This window comes from Protobothrops mucrosquamatus, unplaced genomic scaffold (assembly GCF_001527695.2).
Source record: "Protobothrops mucrosquamatus isolate PMUCROS unplaced genomic scaffold, P.Mucros_1.0 scaffold170, whole genome shotgun sequence".
NCBI lineage: Eukaryota > Metazoa > Chordata > Lepidosauria > Squamata > Viperidae > Protobothrops > Protobothrops mucrosquamatus.
This window is the reverse complement of record NW_015386531.1, coordinates 1,439,893-1,460,119: the sequence shown is the minus strand read 5'-3', so window position 1 is coordinate 1,460,119 and position 20,227 is coordinate 1,439,893. Positions and strand designations below refer to the sequence as shown.

At 35.7% G+C, this 20,227-nt stretch overlaps 1 long non-coding RNA gene across 3 annotated transcripts; it reads right to left on the bottom strand.

Annotated features, from left to right (window-relative positions):
• Window positions 1–4,940: 4,940 nt before the first annotated feature.
• Window positions 4,941–13,623, bottom strand: LOC107285397. 3 transcript variants are annotated; one of them, XR_001548831.1, is made up of 5 exons: window positions 13,484–13,579; window positions 11,101–11,148; window positions 10,360–10,431; window positions 8,056–8,219; window positions 4,941–6,183 (listed from the first exon to the last, which is right to left on the bottom strand). It is a non-coding gene; the product is annotated as an uncharacterized LOC107285397 (long non-coding RNA). The 3 variants fall into 3 exon arrangements; XR_001548833.1 differs by having other exon boundaries at window positions 8,072–8,219; XR_001548832.1 differs by lacking the exon at window positions 11,101–11,148 and having other exon boundaries at window positions 13,484–13,623.
• Between the last annotated feature and the right edge of the window lie 6,604 nt (window positions 13,624–20,227).

Here is a 20,227-nt window from a genome sequence, read left to right as displayed (position 1 = left end):
AAACCTAATATTTCTGGATTTTTGTGAAAATGTGGTACCCAGAGGTACACACAGTATTGAAAGTGGAGCTCTGCCCTCTGCCAAATAGACAATTATTTTTTATGGTTTAGAAATTACATATGTTCTGATGCAACTTAAAAATTGCATTTGCCTGCTTTTGTCATATCATGCTACAAATTCAGGTCCAGCTTGCAGTCACCTATTATTCCAACATCTTTCTTGAAAAATGTTACTAAGCCAGATAGTTCCTATCTTATATTCAAGCATTTACACTTCCTAAATGAAGAATTTTGCCTGTTTCTTAATTTTGTTATTTTAAATTTTAATTCTGTTTACTTTCAGGCCATTTTCTAATCTATCAATGTAATTTTGAATTTCACTCCTGTCTTATAGCGCAGGGGTCCTCAACCCCTGGTTCATGGCCGGTACTGGTTCGCGGTCCATTGGGAACCAGGCTGTGCAAGCAGCGGGCAAACGTATGAAGCTCCATTTGCACACATGCAAAACCATCCCCTCCCCACCACCACTGGCAATCCTGGTCTGTGGAGCTGGAAAGGTTGGGGGCCTCTATTATAGAACATTAGCTATCTCAAATCCCTCACGCTTTTCAGAGTGAGATGGTCTGCATATAAATTTAATTAACAAATACATACATATATAAATATGGAAAAGAAATAGGACTCAGGATTATTCCTTTTGGGAAGCCACTTGATCCCTCTTTCCATATGTATGGAGTGCCACTGATAAGCATCCTTTGGTGAAATCAAAGCAGGGAGGAAGAAATTATCTATTTCTGAGTTCTGCATCTACAGCATTTCCACAATCTATTAGGGAAGTTGCCTAAGTAAACAAAAAGTTTAATTAGACTGTCAGGATTTATTCTTGTCAAATCCATGTTGTCTGGTAATTATCACATAATTTTCACTGTTTACAGACAAATCCTTTATAATTTGCTTTAGAATCTTTCCAAGTATTTAATGTCAGATCAACTGGTACATTGATGGATGTTTCTTCTTCTGTTTGAAGTTAGGGATAGCTCTGTCTTCTGGTACTTCTGAATTTCTCAAACATTTTTTAAAGAAAATTTAACATTCTTAACATGCACAATCAACAAACAATATTTAAACAAAGACTAAAAATTAATATAAACCTAAGATAGAAAAGAACTAAGAAAGAAACAATTCTAACAAACTAAGAAATAAAATAAGAAAAAGAATCTTATACATTACAAAGATCAACAGCTACTGGTTTACTAATAACAGTAGTACTATAATATAATTAATGTAAAATGCTATTGTAAATATCACTGTCATAAGTAGTGATCAAATTTATTGCCTTTTCCCAAAATAGTCACATTGTATATTTCTGGTATGATTCTTTATGATATTTTAATCATTGTCAAAGTTGTTTTTTTTCTCTTCTCTCCTTTTCCAACAAATATAAAAAAAACATTAAGTAACAACTCTGTGAAGACCATAATATTAAGTAATCAGCTTAAGACTGAACCCTTTTTTGTATAACAAATACTTAGGCGCAATTTGCCCTAGTTTTTTTAATACTATATTTAATTCTAGGAAAGCTAAGTAATAGTATGCTGATTAATATTGACATCTTAAATTGTAATAAAATTGATATAATATTTATTTCTTTTTTATAAATTGATATATTTATTTCTTTTTTATCACCCATCGTTTGGTTTACCTTAACTTTAGAGTGTTCATCTTCAATAAATACTGCATACATTGAAGCAATATAATGCAAGTTTTATAACATAATAAACATTACTGTTAAAATCTGATTCTTTTAATCATCTCTCCATGAGCTCAATACAAACATAATTTCTTACAAACAGTCAGATTCCAAAGCTTTGGTATAGAGTTCAATATCTTATTATCTTTGACATTTAAAATTTTCCCCATAGATCTACTTATTGTTGTTCTGAGCTTCCCACAGTTGTTAGGAGTCAAGCAGCATACAGTTTTAGTTATAAATAAATATTAATACGCTAGCCATATTATAACAGCAGCAAGGTTGGTCTATGCCCAGAACTGGAAAAACAGAAATTCCCCGGTGGAGAAGTGAACTAATTAAAATTTTTTTGATATGTGCAGAGGTGGATAGACTAACATTAGAAATTAAAGACAAGGATGAAACAGAGTATTACGAAGTTTGGGATAAGATGTACTATTGGTTAGACTCGAGAAGAAAAAGTCAGACCAAAGAAAGCTCGTCTAGAAGAGAGAAAATATAGATTTTCAACCTCAAAGTGAGCGTAAGATAGAGATCAGAAAGAATATGAAATAAGAATGGAAATGGAAGTTATGTTGTAAATAGACGTAAATATGTATGTAAATATATAATTATGTAAATAGTATAAAATGCAATATGTAAATGGTATAAAAGATCAATGAATAGGGACATATATGGAATATAGTATAGTATGTATGGCAAAATAACAGCCAGAAAAGCCACACTGTGTTCAACCTGTTTTTAAATGTTTACTCAATAAAAAATTATATAAATAAAAATTATTAATACGCTAGCCTCAAAATATATCAAATTATCTTAGACATCATTTGAGTCAGAGAATCCTCATTTCTTTTATATCCCCAGCTTAGAAAATCTGATGCCCATTTTTTCTAATAGAGTCTTTGGGGAGTCCAATACATTCTAAATACAGCTTTCTGATGGATCAAATTTATTTTCAGATTTGTTGGTTTCATTTTAACATTTTTAAGGACTTGAATCTCCATTATTGGAGATTCCAATTCTAGTGACCATATGTTGGTATCTTTAGATGCAATTCATTCCTTTTTTTCTTCAGAACACAATGAGCAGAGACATTCAGATGCTATTTATTATAAATAGAATCGGATATGGTTTACATAGCTTTTAAAAATGTTAATTTTCATCTGTGAAATGTTGAAGCAACATTTTTACCTGTTTTTGTGCTTATATCATAAAATTGTTCAGTTATAAGTTTGTACTTTCCATAATGAGAAAATTAATCTTTTAATATCATCTCAGATGAATGATTGTTTGAGACTTCTGTTTTGTTTATTGCCAAGACATTTTTATAATCTCTGAGTATATGTTAATTTACTTGTATCCCCTTTCCTATTTATACTTACCAGCACTAGAGATATTTGAAAAGGGGTGGCTGCATTGATTCTTACTCTATGATCACTTTAAAAATTTTTAAGTGGTCTTCTTTATTAGTACTTGAATCATTTTATAATGAAAATTCACATTAAATAAATAAATAAAATGTCAATCCATAATAAACATTATCTGACAACATATAACAAATCTCACAAGAATTTACATTCTTTTCATTTTAAATTTCCTTTAAAAATTTGCTTCATAATTGTTAATTACTAAAGAGGTATATTGGACCATAAGGAAGGCTGAGCGCCAAAGAATTGAGGCCTTTGAATTGTGGTGCTGGAGAAGACTCCTGCGAGTCCCTTGGACTGCAAGGTGATCAAACCGGTCAGTCCTAGAAGAGATCAACTCTGACTGCTCTTTAGAAAGCCAGATCCTGAAGTTGAAACTCAAGTACTTTGGCCACCTAATGAGAAGGAAGGACTCACTGGAGAAGAGCCTAATGCTGGGAAAGATTGAGGGCAATAGAAGAATGGGACAACAGAGAATGAGGTGGCTGGATGGAGTCACTGAAGCAGTAGGCATGAGCTTAAACAGACTCCAGAAGATGGTAGAGGACAGGAAGGCCTGGAGGAACATTGTTCATGGGGTCGCGATAGGTCGGACACGACTTCGCAACTAACAACAACAAAAGGGGTATATATATATATTTTTTCCAGCTGTACCATAACTTCAAATAGTTTCAAACTTACCTAAATACTGAGAGAAAATGAATGAAATTAAATTTCAGTGAAAGTTGGAATACTCTCAGTTATGATCTTTTCTAATGTTAAGAAATTATGGATCAACATTGCAAATCAGTTAACAAAAGAAGTTAATATTTTGCTTACAAATAGCTAAAGGGTGCTCAGAAGAGAAATTACGATCTCTAGAAAGCTTGCAGTTTCTCCTGTAACAGCCTTATCTCGTTTGTGAAAAGTGATAGAAATAGAAAGGAGATAATTTTTTACCCCAAGCTCTTTCCCCTACTGGCCATCCAGTAACCCTATGCTGATTCTGGTAAATCCATTGCCATCCAGTTAGAAATAATGACAATATTTAAAAACAGCTACATTGATCCTGAAATGTGCATTAAGAATCAATGCCAGATACCTAGCTAGTGCTAAGCACTATTTTTAAGTTTGAAAAAGCTTCTAAAACTCGAACACTTATAAGGCATAAAGGAAGGAAAAAGCAACTCATTGTGAGTGGTCTTATAGCTGAATGTATATCAACCAAGAGAGACATTTATTTATTTATTTATTTATTTATTTATTTATTTATTTATTTGTTCGTTCGTTCGTTCGTTCATTCGTTCATTCATACATTCATTCATTCATTCATTCATTTCCTCCGCTTATTTTTTATAAACAATTTAAGGTAGCAAACATATTTAAATAGTCCTTCCTCCTCCTGTTTTCCCCACAATAATAATCCTGTGAGGTGAGTTGGGCTGGAAAAAAGTGACTCTGCTTAAGTCACCGAGCTGACTTTCATGCCTAAGGTAGGACTAGAACTCAAAGTCTCCTAGTCTCTAACCTGGTTCCTTAATCACACCACCAAATTCCCTAATATACTTCTTAAATAGAGAACACCTCTCTTATAATTGGGCTTGAGTTGGTGCCACCCAATATGGCAACTTTATATTTTAAAGGGAGTTGTTTTCTTCTTGTTGTTGTTTGTCTAGTGTCATGGGAAATGATCATGTGAAGGTTTAGGGGGGGCTATCATGAAAACATCCTGAGGTATATTTTGTTAACAGCCAAAGAATCAAGCAATACTCCTCCACTACTAATACCTAGAAACACTCAGCCAAACAAATCTGTATAATAATAGTTTATAGCTAAACATTTCAGAGGCCACAGATAATGTTACAATATGGTATTATATAACACACACAAACTCAAAAGAATCAACATGGATGCATTATTTTGATCAGTTTCTGGAATATGCAATCTAATGAGGAAACTAGGATAATTTCTATTCTCAACCTGGACCATTAGCAATAATACTTTCCCATTGTTTCAAATTGTACCAAGGATTACTTACATACATATTAGGGGACAGAGAACTTAGATCTCTATCAGGTAAGTGACAGCAAAAATACTTTACCAATATATAAAGTAGGTTCTAGTTTTAAGATCATAATATTTATAATTGTGTTTCAGAAAAGTAACAGCAAAATTTAGCAATTCAGCAAAATTCAGGAATTTCTTATATTAGGAGAAAAATACATAACAAAAACGTAAAAAAAAAAGTGGAAACTTCCAGTAGAGTTATGTTTTATTTATCATAAGTAATAACATATCTATGAATAATTAAAAATAGCTCCCATATATATGATATATTTATATCAAATTTAAATATAATGAACATTAGCGATAATACAGATTAATACATTGACTGCATTTGGCAATGAAGCTAATAAACAATTAGACTTTGAACTTTTGATAACTTACAAGGCAGAGTAAGAGGCCAAAAGCCAACTTTCCCCCTAAGAGGAAGGCAGGTTTCATCACTGTTTCTAAGCAAAGATATTAGTACATAAGTTTTCAGAGCTGTAAACATGGCGTTCTGATCAAACCCAGATCTGACAAAAATTTGAAGTTCTTATTTGGATCTCCCCAGGTTTTATACAGCTTACAAATGAAATGACACTATATTTACTTCTTTACAATACTGTAAAATATCAATAATGTATTATTTAAAGCCTAAATAACATTTTAATATAAACAGGAATGTACACAAATACTTTCAAAATCCATTAAAGATCATAAAATGAATGTTTATTTCCTGATTTATGATAGGGTTTATTGTTAAAAGAGGGACTTTCCTGTTCGCACATTCATAGCACATTCTCTTCCCACATTTACCCCCTTCAATAAAAGATCACTAAAGTCATCCAGACCTATCAGAGTGGTCAAAGGAGCGAAGAATCCATACAGTCCTCCCAAAAATATGCTAATTGGCCATCCAATAAAAAAGAGTATAATCAGCCAAAAGATTCCCCACATGACACAGGTTGCATTCATCTTGAACCTAGCAAAAGAATTAGATAAGTTAATTGATAAGCTCTGATAAAGATTTGGCTTTATTTATGATATCTATTAACATTAAAGTATTTACAAACTGGCATTTCCAATTGCTTGCTGATCTGCTAAGAGGTAGAAGAGTCTGCATAACTTATAACATAGAATAAAAGAGTTGGAAGCAACCTTGGAGGTCTTCTAGTCCAGCTTCCTGCTCAAGCAGAAGAACCTATACCACTTCAGACAATTGGCTGTCCAGTCTCTTCTTAAAAGCCTCCAGCGATGGGGCACCTACAACTTCTGAAAGCAAGGCATTCCACTGGTTAATTGTTCTCACCATTAGGAAATTTCTCCTTAATTCAAGGTTGTTTCTCTCCCTGATTAATTTCCATCCTTTGCTTCTTGTCCTGCCTTCTGGTGCTTTAGAAAATAGGTTGACCCTCTAATAGGTTGACCCCCTTGAGTGGTAACCACTCAAATATTGGAAGACTGCTATCATGTCTCCCCTTGTCCTTCTTTTCACTAGACTAGACATACCCAATTCCTGCAAAAGTTCTTCATAAGTTTTTCAAGTGTCTCAACATATTTTTTATATTATAGTGACCAAAATTGGATGCAATGTTCCAAGTGTGGTTTTACTAAGGCTTTGTAAAGCAGTACTAATACTTCACATTATCTTGATTCTATCCCTCTATTAATGCAGCCTAAGATTGCATTGGCTTTTTTGGCTGCTGCAGTACACTGTTGGCTCATATTTAAGTGATTGTCCACTAGGACTCCAAAATCCCTCTCATAATTATTGGTATTAAGCCAAGTTTCACCCAGTCTGTATCTGTACAAATGGTTATGACATTTTTTCTTGTTTTTTAATTGTTTCTACTCTTAAATTGTTTTGCTAGTAATAGTTAATGACAATATACATTCTTGCAATTTCACTTCCATGTAGAAAGAGGCTTGGGATACGTTTAATGGTGTGGATTGTCTAACACTGACATAAATACAGAGCTAATTGTTTTAATGCCTCATTCAACTGTCTACCTAACAAAATACTCTTGGGGTAGCAGGATAATATTCCAATGGATTTCAATTCTGCTCCCAGTACTCTGAATATTGGCTGAGGGCTGACTTTATTCTTAAATTCTGCATGGTTGTCACTTGTCACTTGTCAATGAGTGAATAAGTTCCAAAGTAATGCTGGTTTTGGTCTAATATTTTATTGGTCCAGAGTCTGGGGCAGGGTACCACTTTCTTTTGCTTTGTCTAATTTATTTTACTTCTGATGCTAATGAATTTGCTAACACGGTCTTCTTCAAAACTCCAAGTTGAATCAAATCAGGGCTGATTCATATATTGTGGATTTGAGAAGGCAGGATATAAAATGAAGAAATACAAGAAATACTAATAAATTCTACCAATTCTAGATATAACATGAAATGGGGTTGCTATTTGTTTGGCTGAAAACTGTAATTTCATAGACAACAGTAAAAAATTAGAATTTTTTGAGAATGAGTTTTCTCCTCACCTTTGGAAAGAGAGGTCAAAAAAATAGCACACCTTTTAATAAGTTGCATGTTAAATAAATGTTATGGACAGAGTTATTAATCTATAATTTATATAAGACTGCTAGATGTATTACTGAAAGGAGTATAATTGGGGCTTGAAATGTTTCTGTTTATTCTATCTGTGTAACAAATAATTTTTTGTATAAATTGGAGTTTGGAATGGCCAAATTAAGATAGTGAGATAGTGAAAAGAACTGAGAGCAAAGCAAACAGAAAAGCTTGATAGAATAGAGACAATGATAAAGGGAGAAAAGCAGAATGTGGAAGATAAAAGTAGAAGAGTGGAATTGTAGCAGCTGGAAAGGAAAGCCAAAACCTACCTTGAGTGTGGCCTACCTTGAGTGTGGATATAGTTTAAATTTGGTAGAGATAATACAATAACAGAGAAGTTGGTCCTTGTGGGTCTGTGATACTGAGCCCACAGTGGTTGTGGATTCAGTTAGGAGATCTGGATTGTGGAGAATTTATTGCTGCAATCCAGGGCCTATGAAAGAAGAGTGGAGAGTGCATCAGTAACAGTCTCAAGCTCATTTGTGATAGCAGCGGGAAGACAGCCACAACACGCTGAGGGACAAAGAAGAATTAACTTGAAAAGACTGGCAGAGGTCAGTTGGAGGCCAAGCATTTAGCTGAACTTATGGAACCTTACCTTGAAAGCTACAAGTCTATTGCTGGTAGAAGGTAAAGCTGGAATCTGTGGCCTGAGCCTCTCTAGATATCTGATCTGAGGATCTGGAAAATTTGGTGACAAAGTTTCAGCACTGGATTATTATGAGGTGAATTGGGGAATCATGTTGTTAGAAAGGGTATGGAGTCATTACATGTGGCCTGCCAGTTGAAATGGCTTGTTAAGTAGTAAGACTGATAGGCCTAGTAGTGGAGAGTGAATTGGGTGTAATTAGATGATTGTGTTGTGGAAAGTGGTATGAATAGCTGAGCAGGGAAGTCAGTGAGTGATTGTGGGCTACATGTAGTGGAGAATAGTTGAAGACCATTATTTGGACAGTGAAGGTAGAATAATTTTGATTATGATAGGCTGAGGGTAGTATGGTGAAAAGCACTGACTCGGCCATTCCAAGGGAAGGAAAATCAGCAATTTGGTGCAATCACTGTTTTTGGCCTTGTGGTCCCAGTCCTGCTGGGACCACAAGGTGGTCATTAGTGACCTTGGCTTAGCTCCCTGCTGGTAAACACCAATTCTGTCTCTAATAAGACCACAATCATCCATGATTTGATTGTAGATGAGTAATCTTCATTTCCTGGTGGTTAGATCCAGGAAGTTCATGGCTTCAGTAGCTAGCAACTATGGGTTTATCCCAAGTAATATTTGACTTACATGCGGATAGTCGTGACTTTGACCTGGCTTAACCTCAGAGCAACTATGCTGTGATCTGAATATGGTCAGAATTACAGCTAGCCCATTCCCATGGTTAGTTAATTTCCAGGTGCAGCTGAGCTTAACTGCTGCCTGGGACTTCCAAAGGTCTGTGGGACCAATTAGAAAAGTCCACTCCTACTACATGATTGATTTAGTGTTTCTGGAAGTGCCTGAAAAGTTTCTTAACAATTTGGCAGTTTATAGTTATGTAATTAATACCTCTTTTCATGGGAGTTGATATCAGCAGTTTTGAAGGAGGCAATAATGCTTTTCCTTTTTAAGAAGTTCTCACCACATCTGGCAATATCTGACCCTATTCCGTCTTGAGTTTTCTCTTTTGGGGGAAAATTATTAAGTATGTCATAGGTATTTAATTAACCAGTACTATAGAGGAAGCAATTTATCTGGATTCTTTTTAGTGAAGTTCGGGGCCAGGCATGTAATGGAGACAGCATTGCTCATTCTTATAGATGACCTGTGTCCAGACTTTGATAGGGATAATGTACCCCTCTTAGTCTTATAAAATCTCTGATCAATCAATCATGCTTTCCTTCTGAACTGCTAAGTAAGATGTCATGCAGACTTCCACTAGTCACTCAATTTTTGGCTACTTTCGAAGACCATCTAGAAGCTGCAGTTGACTAGCACTCTTTACTGTGATCATATAAGCCCTGTTTTGTTGGCTCTTCATTAGTCATTATTAGTTTTTTGGTACCATTCAAAATGTTAGTATTGATTTATAAAAGTCATATATGGCTTGACACCCAGGTATCTATAGGATTTCCTTCTCCAGTCAGAGTTGGCCCATTTGAGAATATTCTCCTCTCTTAAACCCATGGTAATACCATAAGTCCACAAGGTGGGGAAACTAAGGCCAGAAAGCACTGATTTGTCATCACAGTGCTAATTCTCAGGAATACCCTCCTTATAAATATTAAATTGCATTCTTAGTTTCTGGCCTTCCAGAAGCTTTTATAAATTTTATTCTTCTGGAATATCTTCTGAACTGACTGTCTACCACTCATAATTCTCATGCAGTTGTAATTGCTGTATTATTTTTAAAAAATGTTTGTTGTATATGTGTGTTTGCGTGTGTTTGTGTATATGTATGTATATATATATATAATACATGTATATTACAATACTAGGGACATTTTATTACTTGCATTACAAGTGGTCCTTGCTTAACGACAGTTGCTTAGTGACCATTCAGACTTATGATGGACCCCCCTCCCCAGATACTTACGACCTGGTTCCAGATTTCTGATGGCTGCAAACCGCTCCGCTGGGTCACATTTAAACAAAAACTCCTATGGTCCTTAAAAGAAAAAAATAGAAACAAATAAAACTAGACATTTAACTGCACTGCCATTTGTAAAAGTTATCACATGTGAAAGATAGCACTTTAAAAAATTCAGCAACTTCTTCAATATTAATCAGGCTGTGAAAACCAGAAGAAATGAACAGTTTTACAAACATTGCTAAAATATTAATATAATATATTTAATATATTTAATCTAAGGAAGTATGAACCCTTGTACCAACTAACCTCTTTCAGCTAGAAATTTTCTATATATTTACAATAAGTATAGAATTATATTTTACTGTCTCAAACAAGCTACCATGACAGCTCATTAGGATTATTCAAACACATACTTTAAAAATAACATGTTATTGAAATATTAAAACACGCTATTTCCATAATTTTTTGTCACTTATATAATTCATTGTTTGCTAGAAAAAGAACTATGGAATGAGGCTGTTTTGGAAAAATACATGTATTTGTTTTAGTTTTCAGTCTTTCATTATTTTTAGAATAAAATGGATATTTCCAGATGTTACAGCTTCTGGAAATGCGATCTGAGGCTATATGCTACAAATTGATCTCAAAACTATATGGTAGAATTAACTTAATAGGCCCTAATATTGGAAGAAAATATCCTTTATCATCAATTATTCCAATGAAACAGAGCAGTACCATGCTTACTTTGTGGTGGATAAGCCTTTTGAAGATCTTATTTCTTCCAAGCATTCACTACAGTATAAAGCATAAATTAATGTCACACCCACAAGCTAAATATCACCACAAGTATCTTACAATCATGACTTTGTTTTCCTCATGCAAGTCAGCTGATAATAAAAATGAATAAGAGAAACCACATGTTGCATGAGATCATGTGCTGAAGCAACAGAAAGAACAAAGTCACTTCTGTTTTTTTTTATTTTGTTTTCAAAGAAGCATATTTTGTGTATAAGGGACAATATGGGGGGGGGGGGGAAATGTACTTAAATAAAAGATGATTCCCAGTAAAAAAATTTCCTAGTGGTTGACAAGTCTCACTCGATCAATTACTTCTCCCAACCCAGTGGAAAAATAAATGGACATGGGAAAGCCTCTATTTTTCTAGCATTCACTATAATAATACTTGTCTAGAAAAGTCAGCATGGTATAGTGAGAAAGGTGTCAGACCAAAAGCAAGGGAATCCAGATTCCAGTATGCCCTTAGCCATCAAAGCACTCTTTTTAAATCCAACTTACCTTGCAGAGCAGGCCAATAACAGAAGGAGGAAATAGCATATAAGGAAAAGCAGCCAGGATATTAGTCTAATAAAGGACAACCCAAGTTCCAATTCCAAATGGGAATTCCAATGCATACAGTAGTAAGACTCAAACCAGATATAAATTTGGGTTGAACCCAATCCTGGACAACACTCATCCTTACTAGTAGAGTTCAAGCCTTTTAGTAAGATAGCAGTGAACATAGAAGAAATGAGAATACCCATCTGAACTTATTACACAAAAACGACCTCCTTTATACACATGAAATGTTATAGAAGAACAATTACTAGGGGCTACAATTTTCATCCTCTTGGGCAGCCCCTATCAAACACACCCTTAGGAAATTCCCTCTTCTTTCTCAAATGATTTCTGGATATACAGCACAATGGTACTTCTGTTCCCCAAATAATAAAATTGCTGCTTGAAGAACAGTATCTACAGCTCCCTGCAGTGAATATAGTATTCAATATTTTACCTACAGAAATATATAGCATTTTGCAAAGGGCCTCCTCCTGGATTCCTGTCTGAGTTATTTAATTTTCCTAAATTCTATTTCCTTAGGTCGGCCTCCAGTATTCTTGTCGTTCTTTCCCTAATCCTAATATAAGCACATACACATTCTTGCAGGTGTACTATAGGAAAGTGGAAATCTTTGGGATCCGAATTCAGTAAAGAATAGATGCAACTTCATGTGAACCCAGGAGGAAGTGAATAGTTTTATTCAGCTATTTTTTACTCTTGCCCACCTCCAAAGCAAAACCAGGATAATGATTTGCCTGTTTGCCTCTTCTGGATTAATCTTTTAATATGTGATTGCACATAAACCAAAAAAAGGCACCAGAGGTGCAGGGCCTATCCTCAATAATGCCTTTAAAAGCATGAGGAAAGAAAGTTATTAATAACAGGAGGGACTACAAATAGGAGGGACCAAGGAATTTTATGGGACTTAACATGGTGAGCAAATGGTGAGGAATTCACAGAGTTTGCAGCAGTAATTCCAGAAAATATTGGACCTTGCCAGGTTGGTTGGGCCTCCTTTCATTACAGAGGCTAGATTTGAGGGCCTGCCTCTCCACAAATCTTACTAATCTTATTACCTCAGACAACCCACCTTCCTTCCTTCAGATGAAAGTAAGAATAGGATGTAAACACAGATTTTAGGATTTATTTTTTAATTTTCTATTTCTGTCCAAGTCTTGATTGTATCACATTTCTAGATTCTGCTGCATTCACTTTTGTAAAATGTTTATATTTTTGTTTTTAATCACATCCAGATTTAAGGTGTGTGTGTGAGTGTGTGTATGTGTGTGATCTGTAATCCTTGGAGTCCAATGCAAGGCTCTGATAATGAGGGAGCTGTACATAAGGACCCCACTGAAATACATGAGGCCTATATCTGAATAATCAGATCCAGGATTTAGGCTGAATTTATAGAACAAGGACTTATTTTGCTAGCTGTTAGTATATTATTGTATTTGTTTGCTTCGCTCTGTTTTTGTTTGTTTTGTTTGTTTTCTATTAAATTTGTTTGTTTTCTATTAAATTTGTTTGCTTCGCTCTGTTTTTGTTTGTTTTGTTTGTTTTCTATTAAATTATTATTGATCAATAGAAAGGGGGGAAGAGGGGAAAAAAGTTTTTTTTGAAGGAGTGCTCTGCCTTAGAATTTCTAGTTTTGCTATGCAGTACAAGAAAACATTGTTTTCACAATGCAAATCTCTCTCTCTCTCTCTCTCTCTCTCTCTCTCTCTCTCACACACACACACACACACACACACTCTCTTCGGAAAAGAACAAATAGTTTAATTTATACCTTGTCTTTCTTTCTTTCTTTCTTTCTTTCTTTCAGGAATGCTGGGCAGCATAAAGAGGACGGACTCCTTCCTCTTTTTTATTCTGTAAAACAATCCTGGGTGGTAGGTTGGGCTGAGAACCAGTGGGTGGCCCAAATTCATCAGTCAGTCTTGTGGCTAGATGGGGGTGGGGGGAATGCATTTCGGCACTCCCCATCCCTGGTTTAACATCTTAACTGTTACACCACCCTAGTTCTCTTATTAGCCCCTTCTTTCTCATATGGAGGAGGCTTGCTCTGAAATATCTGCTTTCCCTCCAAATTCAGAGAAATATCTGAAATGGAATCATGAAATCCAGTCTAGAAGTTGCATGTAGCCTCAGCCCAAGTAAAATAATAGCCTTTCTGGTTAGTTCTCATCTCAAAAGCTTGCCCTGCAAACCCACAAGATGTTAAAAATATCACTACAAAATGGCTAAATGTGGGGCTGAATAAAACAGTAGTGCTCTTAACTGTTGGGGAATGACCCAATGTCCATTTACTTCTGAAGAGAAGCTCCTTATTTACCCTGAGTAATAACTGTATGCAATAATTCAATGCATCTTTGTTATTTCCCAAAAGAATTCAGCATACTTTTATGTTGACATGTGGTTTTAAACATCAAATAAGCAAAAAGGGGAAGGCAATTGGGACTGGTATTTCTTTTTCTTCTTTTTTAATACTTCCCCTTGAGTTGCTAAACCAATGAAAACATCTCTTTGCAGCTGTCTGGCAGCTTCTTAAGCTTAACATTTTAATCACTGCACTCTAGTTGATCTCAATATCAATGCCAGTGAAACCATCAGGTTTTTTTAAAAAAAAATTCCATAGAAATGGAGAATTTAAAAAAATGAACTCACTAGAATAGCTTTGCATACTTCGGGTCTTATTATTAATAATTCTATAATGTGCTTATCTAAAAATTATAAGCCTCTATAATAAGACTAGTCGAGGAGCTGATTCAGAAACAAGCAGCTGTCATCAGATGTCACTGCCTCGTTTTCTTGCATAATTTAGGCATACAGGATGCGAGTGGGTGAATGTTGTAAGAGTAGGGAATCATTTAGGACACAAAAATTACTAATGAAATATACTTTGACCTTGCAGTTGTGAAAATTGATGAAGGCATAGTATACGCTGGAGGTACAGTTCTATATTTTTTCCTTTCACGTTAGGATAACTGTTGATTAAATAAATGAAAGCAGCACCAAAATCTTAGTGTTATCTATTTAGACTCCCTTTATATACCAGTAAAACCCACATGAAGGTCTGATAACATTCAATGGCAAAGTTATGCAAGAAATTAGAAACTCTGATTGCGACTTAATACCTTTTCAAAGAACAGTATTAACAAAATTAACAGTTAACAAGTTGCACGTTTATCTTCTATCTAATGTGTCTTCAGAAGTTAACTTTAGTTAAATTAGATTCCATCTTTGTGTGTATACGTATGTGTGTGCTCATATATACACATTAATAAAGGGCCTATGATATTATACCATGAAGGGCATTCCAAGAATAGCCTTTATGAATGATACATTTACAAATTGTACATAATACACTGATGCATACTCCATTGATTTTCTATTTACAGTGGGCTAAAACAGAAAAGAACATCAAAGCATGTAAGAAGAACTGTGAGTATATGTTAAAGTAGAGATTCTAACTTTCACTCCCCTGTAGCCTTTTTGTCTGTCCAAGAGTTGATCTTGAGTGCTGTCCCAGTATCAGAATGGGCAGTATGTAATATGGCTGCTAATTTGAAGCAAACAAATAAAAATTCTGAAATAAAAGCAGAATTGTAGTCACTATTTATCTATAACAGAGAAAAGTAAAGTTCTCATTCAAGGACACAGGTTATCATGCCTGGGTCATGTTATACAAAGGCCTAGCTCTATGGGAAAGGTATAACAGAAGAGACTAGGATGACTGGCCCTTAGGCAAGTGGGTGCAACATTGGAAGACCTGAAGGATATGGTATCCTGGAGAATATCTATATAGTTACTAAGAAATGACAACTACTTAATGTATATAATCAATAAAAAATGTTTTCTGGATATAAATATCATATAAGGGGAGCAACTTTAAGTCCTGATATGTGTTTATAGTAAAATGGGCAAGAAAATATTCATATTTTCTTTGTCCTGATATAAAGTAATCAGGAGCCTAATTACACGTCAGCATTATTGTGACAAGCTCATCATTATGCTTGTCTGAAAGCCAGTTGAGTGCAGTGCATTTCCATGATAAGGGCGGGATCTCTATGGTTGTTAATGCTTGTAAGCCACCCATTGTCATCTCTACACGAAATAGGAAGCACACAAATCTAATAAATAAATCTCTAAACTTAAATGCAGCATTTCTCCTGAGAATGAAATGGGAACCATTCCCTTACACTCAGTGGTGGTTTTAAGGCCACCACTGAGCTAAGCTTAGTTTTGCTTCCTATTCATTGGCTTTGCATTGAGCGATCAGCTAACTAACCACATTTTATTTTAACAGCTGCACTGGCTGCCTGTGGCCTTCCGAGTGCGCTTCAAGGTGTTGATTATCATCTTTAAAGCGCACCATGGCATTGGACCTGGTTACCTCCAAGACCGCCTTNACAGAGAGGCCCTCCTCAGGGTGCCGTCAACCAGACAGTGTCGGCTGGCGACCCCCAGGGGGAGAGCCTTCTCTGTCGGAGCACCCACCCTCTGGAACGAGCTGCCCCCAGAGATCCGGGTGATTCCGGATCTCCCCTCCTTCCGCCGCGCCCTCAAGACTTGGTTGTTTCAGCGGGCAGGACTGGCCTAGGGGTATTTAAATTGGTTTTAACTAAATTTTAGTAGAAGCGGCCTATTTAAATATTTATTTTTAATCATTTTCTTAAATTTTGTATTGTATTGTATTAGTTGTTTTTAAACTGGCTGTAAGCCGCCCTGAGTCCTCCGGGAGAAGGGCGGGGTATAAATATAATAAAATTCAAATTCAAATTCAAATTATGCAATCTTAGCCCAACCTATTTGTTCAGGACTGTGTTGCACAAACTCAGAAAATTGGTGGATTTCGTCGTCATGGGTTAGCATGTTGTGCAAGTAACCAAGGATGCACTTAATTTTTAGGTTTATTTTTTTGTTTATAATAGTGCAACAAACACTTAGGAACCTTTAACAATGTTGGCACTAAGTTATGTTGTATTTAACAATTGTTTATAGACTTGCCATCACATACCAATATGGAATTCAAACTCCAGAGTGTTTATTGCTGTTAACTCTTTAAGAAGCACCCTGTGAATCAAGGGACTTTTTTTTTGCCATTGGAACAGTACTTGAAAGTAGCACCCTGCTCCATCATCCATGCTTTTCCCTTTACTGTAATTAAACATTCCATGTTCACAGACTATCAATCTAAAAATAGATCTTTTGACAATAGAGGGATGTCAGATTTAAGCAGCAGAATGCTGAAGCGCCTCACGATGCATAACAGGACAACTCTTATTTTATAGCCTAGGAATTCAGAGCTGATATGGGTAGGCCTTTTGGCCTTATCTTTGGTAAAGAGGGCAGTGGGGAATCATTTATTATTAGAGAGCTTTTCACCTGGAGACTGCACAGTGTGAATATCATGTAGACAGAAATCTAATTGTTTCAATTTCGGTCCAACCTTGGACATTCTTTACATCAATTAAGAGAAAAAACAAATGTGAGACATACCGAAACTACAGAATGTCAGACAGTACCCATTCTTAGACTAAGTGAATAAATTTCTCTTAGTCATTTCCTAGCAGTATGTTTTATATTCCTAACAACTCATGCCAATCTATTAGTTTGTCAAATTTTAATATAAATGCTGGTGTCCTCAGCACTGACTTCAAATCAACTTAGATAAGTTCCTCAGCATATCCAGTTGTTAAATATGTGTAGTGACAGAGCCAGTACAATTAGAAATTTTATAAAAAAAAATCTGTAAGCTTTCATCCTTGTTTATTGTACTTACTGACAATCTTATTAAAACCAATTAACTAAAATGTCTCAAATTTCTTATTAATATACATAACAACTAGCAGCTGTTTCTGCCAGTATTTGGATTTATTTTATTAAAAGGCACAAATTAATTAAGACAGTGGAATATTTTTAGAAAATAGATTAGAAAGCTGATGTTCTCTGAGCTGAGCTGGCCACATTTTGCCAGAAGGTTTTTCTGCCATTCATCAAATTATGAATGTTAGTTTAAGTTATTGTATCATCAGGTCTCATGGCTCTGTATAATAAAATCTCAGAGACAAATTAAAATCTGTGACTTATTTTATTTACAATAACACTTAATGAACCAAATTGTTTCACTTTGTTAACACAATTCTATGATTTATACTACTAAATAATGTTATTGTGTAAGTTAATCAGAGGCAATTGACTCTCATTAATAGATGAAATCTTTATCCTCTATTAATGCAGCAAAATTTTCTTTTCCATCTTTATCTAGGCATGAATTTCATACACAATGTTTAGAATAGAATAGAATAGAATAGAATGGAAGCTGGAAGGGACCAATCCTCCTGCTCAGGCAATAAACCCTAAATACCATTTCAGATAAATGGTTGTCCAATCTCTTCTTTAAAACTTCCAGTGTTGGAGCATTCACAACTTCTGGAGGCAAGTTGTTCCACTGATTAATTGTTCTATCTGTTGGGAAATTTCCCCTTAGTTCTAGGTTGCTTCTCTCTTTGGTTAGCTTCCATCTGTTGCTTCTTGTCCTGCCTTCAGGTGCTTTGGAGAATAGCTTGACTCCCTCTTCTTTGTGGCAGCCCCTGAGATGTTGGAACACTGCTATCATGTCACCCCTCGTCCTTCTTTTCATTAGACTAGACATTCCCAATTCCAGCAACCGTTTCTTATACAGCTTCCAGTCCCCTGATCATCTTTGTTGCTCTTCTCTGCACTCTTTCTAGAGTCTCAACATCTTTTTTACATCGTGGTGACCAAAACTGGATGCAGTATTCCAGGTGTGGCCTTACCAAGGTGTTATAAAGTGGTATTAACACTTCACATGATCATGAGTCTATCCCGTTAATGCAGCCTAGAATTTTGTTGGCTTTTTTGGCCACTGCAGTCCATTACGTCACTGCACGAGTTCTTCTGCAGCCACTCACAGCTGGATGCCACGTGGTGCTTTGCGCCAGTGCCACTGCTCATGGCAGGCCACATGGTGCATTGCACTGGTGCTGCTGCTCATGCGGCAACACACCATGCGGCCTCCTGCCATGAGCAGCGGTACCAGCACGAGCCCTGCGGTGTCCTGTCACGAGTGGCGACACCAGCGTCACGAGTGGCGACACCAGCGTCCAGCTACGATTGGCCAAACTCAGGGAGACCAGGTTGCGATGGTCCTAAGGTAAGTGGGTAAGACATCCTCTGAAAATAAGACCTGGTGCCTCTTTTGGAGGCAAAAAAAAAGACCAGGTCTTATTTTCAGGGAAAACACAGTAGATGCAGTTCCAATGAACTTTAGTGCAGTTGGTCAGCCAGTTACAAATCCATCTGGTGGGGATCTGTCTAACCACATTTTCCTATGTTATCAAGTAGTAGGTTGTGATTTACTTTATTTACTCTCCTACCATCGGGCAGGAGATATAGAAGCATAGCCAGCCGCACCAACAGGCTGAAGAACAGTTTCTACCCATGGGCTGTCAGACTCCTGAATGGGAAATAACTCCATGTATGATAGACTTGCGGGGCCGGCACGTTGTGCAATAAGTTCACATGGTTTAATAAGATTGTGTGTTGTTGTCACTGTGAATTGTGTCAGGGGGTGCACGAAGGGAGGCTTAGCCAATTTCATTGTACACATGTTGTACTTGACAATAAAGGTTGATTTGATTTGATCAAACACCTTGCTGAAGTCCAAGTAAATTATTAGTAAAGCTCAGAAACTTGAAGTATGTAATATAACTTCAGAAATTATTATTCTCATTTTGATCTATCACTTTATGCAATGTAGTGACATAGCCCTGTTGGCAACTTTATCACCAAATGTAAATCTATAACTTAGGAACATATTTATCGTAGAGTATTGTAGTCATAGAATTAAGTGCCAAAACACTTATTCTAGTAGTATACCATCCACCCACTTAACAGTGCATACGATTATTCAGTGCCAATTTGTGAATTGTATGACACCAGAATTAGGCAATATTTACTTTTATATCATTGTTATTTCTCTACTGGACAGGAATAACAACATTCCACTAAGAATGTACTACCTCAGTCAATAGGTAATGGGAAAATAGAATGTTTTTCCTGATTTAAAAATCCATATGCATTGTTGTTCCCCAAAATCCTCACTTCCTGGTAGAAAATTATAAGCAGGGAAAAGAAATGAACAAGCCAGTTTAAAATGCAGTTTAAACTTCTATTATTAGCAAACACTTTTTGTTTTTATAGTGGCACAACCTAATTATATTCTCCAAGTAAGGTGATCCCGAGCTTTGTTTAGATTATCATAACAGATTATCTCAGGAGTCCCCATCTTTTATTTATTTATTTATTTTTATTTATTTATAATTTAATTTGTATCCCGCCCTTCTCCTCACCGGACTCAGGGCGGCTAACAGCCTTATAAAACAACATTACAATAAATATCCATATTAAAACCAAATTAAAAGAAAATATTCGTAAAGGCCAATCGTTAAAATTACTCTTAAAATTACCCTTAAAAACCCCACTAAAATTCCCTAGGCCAAACCCG